Raw genomic sequence first — 9,444 nt, forward strand, 5'->3', positions numbered from 1 at the left:
TCTCAAATTTCAAATTCAAATTCAAATCTCTGTTTTTAAATCGGTAGTATTATTTTCAAATTCTATCGATCTTAACTATATATGCATATTTTCTATTTAATTTCTGGACACGTTCGTTGAACGTGCATTTCTCCTGTAAGTTATGAAAAAAAGTGATATCTAATACACCAAAAATGAAATGTCATAAAAAACCTTCGCAATGACGGTCGGTGTATATAAGTTAAATTCAAAATGAAAATGAAAATTCAAAAGTTGACTAGTAGTCCCTAGAGAAAACCGAGCACATAAATACCAAACATATCGTCATGTCGATAGAGGCCTCCGCCCCCAACTGTCGTTGTTACTTGCTACAACTGCAATAATGTCTTCCACATCACCACCACAAACACCACCATAAGCTCCACCTCCTCCTTTTGTTTCCCTCATTAGTTTCATCGCCATCTCCACCCTAGTTACTTTATTGCCACTCTCATTATTACCCCTCCTCCTCAACCTTCTAAGAATCCCAACTTTACTTATCCCAGTGATCCCTCCAATAATTTTTATATTCTTTATGAATCCTATTTCTATACAAATTGGGCTGACTCTGATGATCTTGCCTTAGAGTTTAACTATACTTAATTTCCATATCAGACTCTTAAATCATTTGTCTTTGTACTGCCGAGTGTGAAAATACATGAATCATCGAAATGTCGTACGATTTGTATGGAGGACTCTGGCACTGACAACTCTATCACCATGACCCATACCCTGCCGCTGAGCCTGAGCGGCTACTAACTTGTTCAATAACTGAATAGCCTCTCTCATCTCCTGACCTGAGGCCTCCGATGGAGGAACTGGGGGTACTGGAGCTAGAGCTGAGGCTCCTCAATGCTCCTCTGGAGTGGGCGGAGTGTGAGAGGACCAGATGGAACCTCATTCTGGGGCTCGCCCACCTCAGTCCTCCTACCTGTCGCTAACTTGCATAACACACTGTCAGAGAAAGGAAAACCTGATAACATGGCTCTATCGCACGATTTAAGATGAGAAAGACATGTCAATTATTCCTAAATGCCCCGTAGCCTCCTGTTTATAAGTATGGCGTGCTTCATACCCATAAACAAGACTCTACTGGACACGACTCGTAGACAAACCCTAGGACGAACTGTTCTGATACTACTTTTGTCACGACTAAATAGGAGGGCCATGACGAGGACCCGGAGCTAACCTGCCGAGCACCTCTTAGCATATTTCGTATAATCATATTTACGTGGACCACAAGATTACTCATGACTATCACTATCTGTAAGAGTCACGAGTCCCAAAGATATATGCACATTTATGTAATCGTTGTCAAATATACCCATATAAATAAGCCGACAAGGCTGCCAAAAATGATATACAAGATATGAACCGTTGAGGTTATAGGCATCTAGCTATATACATCTATCTACGAATCTCTACATGGAATGCATGGAATCATAAGGAATAGATAGGACCCCGCCATGCCCATATGTACACAAAAGAATAGTACCAGCTAAACTGTAGGTCCAGAACAAATGGAGCGCTCCTGTATAGTCACTGATAAAGCAGCCTAGGAGTCTGGTCTGTCTCCCTATCTACCTGCGGGCATGAACGTAGCGTCCATAAACAGAAAAGAAGTTAGTACGAATAATGTACTGAGTATATAAGGCATGAGCGGCAACATAATGAAAATGGGGAAGAAACATGAGATAGGAGAAATAACCTATACATCTGATTGCCTCTTAAGGTGGATATCATGCATGCTTAGCCGTTAAAAAAATATTTTCATACTTATATAATTGTTAGTACGGCGGAACGTGCAGCTCGATCCATAAATCATATCATTCCTTGTTTGGGGTAACATCATAACGTACCCACTGCAGTGGTGTGCACAATAGGTGTCGTACCCGACCAACAATACTACGGCTCGGTGTGAGAAAATACATATATATATATATATATATATATATATATATATATATATATATATATATAAAGCATGCATGAGAGTCCAAATAAAATGTTTCTAATCTATTGGAGTGACTTAAGATCGGTAAACCTCCGATTACTATTATGGAATCATCATCATCGCTATATCTCACCTTGAAAGAAAAACTACCATAAGATGAGATTAACAACAATGAATAAAATCAATAATCACGGAACAAGCTCAATAATATCATGAGAACATCAAGAACTATAAGCTTTGGTATCTTTGGAAATGGTAACATCATCATCATGGAGAACATTTACTAACAATATCATAAAAACCTTGAGGATCATGAGTTTCTAACATTTTTAGGAATAGGGATATTGTGGATATCATGTATAGGTTCACAACAAAGGAATCATGCCTTAAGAAAGAAAGGGTTAGCCTTGACATACCTTTATGTTGCCTTAACAAGTTCTCCTCCCAAGCTTGCAAATCTACATTCAAGAGGATTCATACTAAGGTTAAGTCTTGGAAATACTCATAAGTTCAAACTAAAGTAACTAATGGGCTAGAGGAATTTGGGCAGCACTTCCCTTATTTTATCGACTTCCACAAAATTCCAAAACAACTCCCAAACAACAATAACAACATCCACAATACCAACAACAATGTCAACAATTCATATTTAAGAAATTATATACAATTTACACCTAAAACAATCCAAAACTTCCTTCCAAATTCCATTCATAATCAACAACTAAAACACAATGTCTCATAAATTTTCCTACCACAATTTCCTTCACCTTGATGACTTACTAATCTGCAAATCAACTGAATATAAGAAATAAAGAGAGAACATACCTTAATCTTGAAGAATCCTAACTCACCCAACCTTGTTTGAAACCAAAACTATCACAACTTTAGCTAAAAGCAAGGACCATCATCATCTATGAGCTAGCTAAGGGTTTTTAAAGTTTTATTCTCACTTGATTTAGCATAGGATGTGCATAGATAGGTAGAGAGAGTAGAGATATCTTGAAGAGTCTAGAGAGTTTTGTTTTCTGGTGAAAATAATGACACCAAGTCGCGGCCCTCTTAATTTATGGAGAAAGAAAAATTTCCACCGCCTGAAATTCGACGGCAAGGTCGACCGAGTCAACGATCCGTCGACTCGCAACCATCGCATGGCGGCAGCCTCTAATTCTCAGAGAGCTATTCGATGGTGCATGGTGACGGCCCGTCAACAATTCCACAGTCCGTCGACTTGCAACGGTCGAGTTGCTCAATTGTCATACTCAGATTTCTCTGGTTCATTCCGCCTCTAATCTTCCCGGCACTTGTTGTACAAAACTTAAACTCCCGCATACATGGAATAATCATATAGAATCTCTTATAACCTTCACACAACCTCACTTCCTAACTTCACATCAGCTATCTTACGACAAAACTCAGCGTAAAAAATATGGGGTATAACAACTTAATAGGAGTTATACTTATCCTCTTTGCCGGTATGAATTGCCGAAAGAAGACGTAAACGAATTCAAAAAGAACGATTTTTAAAAGGGCCAATTGGGGTGCCATAGTTTTTTTTGGTTACCAGGGTTCTTGAAAACATGAGTTTTTCAATTCCTTGAATGCCCACCAACTGCATTTTGTCTGTTTTTGTTGCAAAAAACTAAAACCAGAAGTCAAAAAAATGAAAATAAATTAAATCTCAGTTTTTTAATCGATAGTATTATTTTGAAGTACTATCGATTCTAATTATATATGCACATTGTATTTTTAATTCTGTACACGTTCTTTGCACATGCATATCTCGTGTAAGTTATGAAAAAAATGATATACAATACACCAAAAATTAAAATGTCGTAAATAACCTTCGCAATTGATGTATATAAGTTAAATTCAAAATGAAAATTAAAATTCCAAAGTTGACTAGTAGTGCCTACAGAAAAATGAGACCAGAAATGCCAAACATAGCGTCATGTTGACGAAGGCCACCGCCACCAACTGTTGTTCTTACAATTGCTACAACTGTAACGATGCCTTCCACATCACCACAACCACCACCAGCAGTAACACCCCCATAAGCTCCTTCTCGTTCCATTTCCCTCATGGCTTTGATCGCCACCTCCTCCCTAGTTACACCATTGCCACTCCCATTATCACCCTTCATCCTCAACCTTCTAAGAATCCAAATTTTACCCATCTCAGTGCTCCCACTACCAATTCTGTCATTTTTTATGAATCCAATTATGATTCAGATTGGACTGACTCTGATGATCTTGCCTTTCAGTTTAACTCAACTAAATTCCCTTCTCCGGCTCTTAAATCATTTATCGATTTACTACCGAGTGTGAAAATACATGAATCAATGAAAAATTGTTCGATTTGTATGGAGGAATTTAAGATTAATAAGGAACCGAGTCAATTTCCTTGTAAGCATTACTTTCATAGTCACTACATTGTCCATTCACATAATCGGAGTTGTACGCATCCTTTTGCCGGCTTGAATTTTTGAAAGAAGACGTTGACAAATTCTAAAAGGACGAATTTTAAAAGGGAAAATTTGGGTGCAAAAGTTTTGTCTTGGGAACCAGGGTTCTTGAAAACATGAGCTTTTCCATTCCTTGAATGCTAGAAATGCCCAACAGCTGCATTTTGTTGCAAAAAAACACAACCCCATAAGTCAAAATTCAAGTTTTTAAATCGATAGTATTATTTTCAAATACTATCGATTTTAACTATATATGCATATTGTCTTTTTAATTTTTGGACACGTTCGTTGAACGTGCCTATCTCCTGTAAGTTGAGATTATTGATGAACCGAATGAATTGCCTTGTAAGCATTACTTTCATAATCACTGCATTATCCCTTCGCTTAATCGGAGTTATACTTATCCTCTTTGCCGGCATGAATTGTCGAAAGAAGACGTAAATGAATTCGAAAAGAACGATTTTGAAAAGAGCTAATTGGGGTGCCATAGTTTTGTTTTGGGAACCGTAGTTCTTGAAAACATGAGTTTTTCAATTCCTTGAATGCCAAACAACTGCATTTTGTTTGTTTTTGCGGCAAGAAAACACAACCCAAGAAGTCAAAAAAAAAAAAAAAATTAAATCTCGGTTTTCAAATTCAAATCTCTGTTTTTAAATCGATAGTATTATTTTGAAATACTATCAATTCTAACTATATATGCATATTGTATCTTTTTATTTCTGGACACGTTTTTTGGACGTGCATATCTCGTGTAAGTTATGAAAAGTTTATATATAATACCCCAAAAATTAAAATGTCATACATAACCTTCGCAATGATGGTCGATGTATATAAGTTAAATTCAAATTCAAACTATATATGCGTATTGTCTTTTTAATTTCTGGACACGTTCGTTGAACGTGCATATCTCCTGCAAGTTGAAATTAATAATGAACCGAATCATTTGCCTTGTAAGCATTACTTTTATAATCAATGCATTGTCCCTTCGCTTAATCGGAGTTATACTTATCCTCTTTGCCGGCATGAAATGCCGAAAGAAGACGTAAACGAATTCGAAAAGAATGATTTTTAAAAGAGCGAATTGAGGTGCCATAGTTTTGTTTTGGGAACTGGAGTTCTTGAAAACATGAGTTTTTCAATTCCTTGAATGCCAAACAATTGCATTTTGTCTGTTTTTGCTGCAAGAAAACACAACCCCACAAGTCAAAAAAAAAAAAAAAATCTTGGTTTTCAAATTCAAATCTCAGTTCTTAAATCGATAGTAAAATACTATCAATTCTAACTATATATGCAAATTGTCTCTTTTTATTTCTGGAGATGTTTTTTTTGCACGTGCATATCTCATTTAAATTATGAAAAAAGTGATATATAATACACCAAAAAATAAAATGTCGTAAATAACCTTCACAATGACGTTCTATGTACATAAGTTAAAGTCAAAATGAAAATGAAAATTCAAAAGGTTACTAGTAGTGCCTAAAGAAAACAGAGACCAGAAATACCAAACATACCGTCATGTTGAAAAAGGACACCGCCATCAACTGTTGTTCTTACCATTGCTATAACTGCAACAATTCGTTCCACATCACAACCACCACCAACAGTAGTAACACCACCATAAGCTCCTCCTCCTTCCATTTCCCTCATGGCTTTCATCACCACCTCCTCCCTAGTTACACCATTGGCACTCCCATTATTAACCCTTCTTCTCAACATTCTAAGAATCCACATTTTACCCATCCCAGTGCTCCCACTACTAATTTTGTCATTTTTTATTCAATCCAATTTTGGTACCGATTGGACCGACTCCGATGATCTTGCCTTTCAGTTTAACTCAACGCAATTCCCTTCTCGGACTCTTAAATCATTTGTTTGATTTTAAAGGAGGAATTTACAATTAATAAGTAACCGATCCAATTTCCTTGTAAGCATTACTTTCATAGTCACTACATTGTCCCTTTACTTAATCGGAGTTATACTTATCCTTTTTGCTGACTTGAATTGCCGAAAGAAGAGGTCGACTCATTTGAAAAGGGCAAATTGGGGTGCCAAGTTTTGTTTTGGGAACCATGGTTCTTGAAAACATCAGCTTTTCCATTCTTTGAATGTCCTAAAACTACATTTTGTCTGTTTTTGTTGCAAAAAATACAACCCCAGAAGTCAAAAATCAAGTTTTTAAATCTCAATTTTTAAATTCAGATTCAAATCTCTGTTTATAAATCGATAGTATTATTTTCAAATTCTATCGATTTTAACTATATATACATATTATCTTTTTAATTTATGGACACGTTCGTTAAACGTGCATATCTCCTATAAGTTATGATAAAAGTGATATATAATACGCTAAAAATGAATATGTCGTAAATAACCTTCACAATGACGGTCGGTGCATATAAGTTAAATTCAAAATGAAAATGAAAATTCAAAGTTGACTAATAGTCCCTAGAGAAAGTCGGGCGCTGAAATACCAAACATACCGTCATGTCGACGGAGACCACTGTTACCAACTATCATTGTTGCCTACTACAACAACAATGATGCCTTCCACATCATCACCACAAACAATACCATAACCTCCTCCTCCTCCTTCGGTTTCCCTCGTTGGTTTCATTTCCATCTCCACCCTACTTACTCCATTGCCACTCCCATTATTAGCCCTCCTCTTCAACCTCCTAAGAATCCCAATTTTACCTATCCCAGTGCTCCCACAACTATTTTTTTATTCTCTATGAATCCATTTTCCATATCGATTGGGCTGACTCTGATGATCTTACCTTTGAGTTAAACTCTACTTAATTCCCAAATTTGACTCTTAAATCATTTGTCTTTTAACTACCGAGTGTGAAAATACATGAATCAATGAAATGTTGTTCGATTTTTATGTAGGAATTTGAGATTCATAAGGAACCGAATCAATTACCTTGTAAGCATTACTTTCATAATCACTGCATTTTCCCTTCGCTTAATCGGAGTTATACTTTTCCTCTTTGCCGGCATGAATTGCCGAAAGAAGATGTAAACGAATTTGAAAAGAATTATTTTTTAAGGGCTAATTGGGGTACCATAGTTTTTTTTAGTAACTAGGGTTCTTGAAAACTTGGGTTGTTCAATTCCTTGAATGCCCAACAACTGCATTTTGTCTTTTTTTGTTGCAAAAAACCAAACCCCAGAAGTAAAAAAATAATAATTAAATCTCAGTTTTTAAATCGGTAGTATTATTTTGAAATACTATCGATTCTAACTATATATGCATGTTGTCTTTTTCATTTCTGGATAGATTCTTTGCACGTGCGTATCTTGTGTAAGTTATGAAAAAAGGGATGTCTAATACACCGTAAATTAAAATGTCGTAAATAACATTCGCAATGACGATGATGTAGGTAAGTGTAGCGACTCGCCCGGTGGTTATTTAATACTTCACAGACCCGTACTAAATCGAGCCCTAAGGTCTTAAAAGATAAGCCCTATGGGGTATCTAAGATGAATAATAGTGGGAAAAATTAATTTCGGAAAGAGTTAAAAATTGTGGGCCCGGGCAAAATTTGGTCCGCTTCAGCAGCTAGGGTACCGCCACAGCAGTCTCACTGTAGCAAGCCTGATGTCCGCCGCAGCAGACATCACGGACCAGTGGGTGCGTTTTTCCATACTTATTTTTGTATTTCACCCTCCTTTTTTAATTAAAGACCTTTCAAGGCTGCTATTAGGTTTGACATGAACAAAAACCCTTAACCCCAAGAAAAAAAGGCTCCCCCAACATTCTTCACATCTTCTTCGTTAACTATTATCTCTCGTGGATTTCAGACAAAAGCTAGGAAGGTGGATACTTCACGAAAATTCGTATAGCTGCTCTTCATCGAGGTAGGTTATGATGTACTTGAGTTAGACTTTGATTAGTGAGTTGTATATACGTATAAAAGTGATGGGAGAAAGCATGATTAGGTCTTCGGACATGGAATTTGGATGGATATACATGAAGTTTGGAAAATTAAAAATTAGATACCGAGGGTTGACTCGGTCAACGAGACCTCCATTAGGAATTTTGAGGCCACAAACGCATTTGTAGCGTATTTTTGTACGGGTCTGTGTATGTGGTATATGAGCAGATGGCCTCGGGAGTGCTTCGGGATTTTGTTTGGGACTTAGAAAAATAGGGGGATTTCTGGTACCTGGTGTCCGCATTTGCGGCACCAGTGCCATCCCAACGATGCCACTGGGCCGGCTAAGTGATATTGGCCTAGACCGCCACGGCGATCTGTTGGGCGCCGTTGCAGCGCCGCCGTTGCAGACCCGTTACCAACGTGGTGGTAACAGGCCTGTTGTTTCATTAAGTGTGTTTTAAATAAGCCTTTAGTCCCTCATTTATTGCCATTACGAAAATATAACTCTTGGGATCTGTTCTTGGAGATTTTTTGTGAAGATTCTTGGCTGTAAATTTCCCTAATCCATTCATTGTTTCATCAATCCTAATCATTATAGATTCCCTTTTCTCTTAATAATTCCTTGGTTATGGAAGATTGAAAGTGGGTTTTGATGGATGTTCTATCTAGGCTTATTAACGATGAAATATATGGAGTTTATGCTAGATTTTGATGAATCTAAGTTTGTTAATCAAGTATCTTCCATTATTAGAGTTGAATTATTAAATCAAAAAGTTAGGGTTCATCCCAATTTTGGGGGTTTAGCTTGAAATCAGAAATTAGGCCTATCCTTTGTCACGACCCAACCCCGTAGGCAGTGACTAGTGCCCGACCTGGGCACTCGTACGCATCCGTAAACTATAATCATACCATAGCAAACATAATAAGAACTTAAACATACGGAAAGGCACGGCGTCGCATACATATATACAAATCGTACATAAGCCTGGGAACATTTAAAACACAAACACACAACTGAATGATGACTACCCACAACCCACACACATATGTCTACGGACCTCTAAGAGTAATATGAATCATATGACGGGACGGGGCCCCGCCGTACCCCCGAATAGACATAAACATATACA

The sequence above is a fragment of the Lycium ferocissimum genome, chromosome 6 (assembly GCF_029784015.1).
Source record: "Lycium ferocissimum isolate CSIRO_LF1 chromosome 6, AGI_CSIRO_Lferr_CH_V1, whole genome shotgun sequence".
In the NCBI taxonomy this organism is placed as follows: Eukaryota; Viridiplantae; Streptophyta; class Magnoliopsida; order Solanales; family Solanaceae; genus Lycium; species Lycium ferocissimum.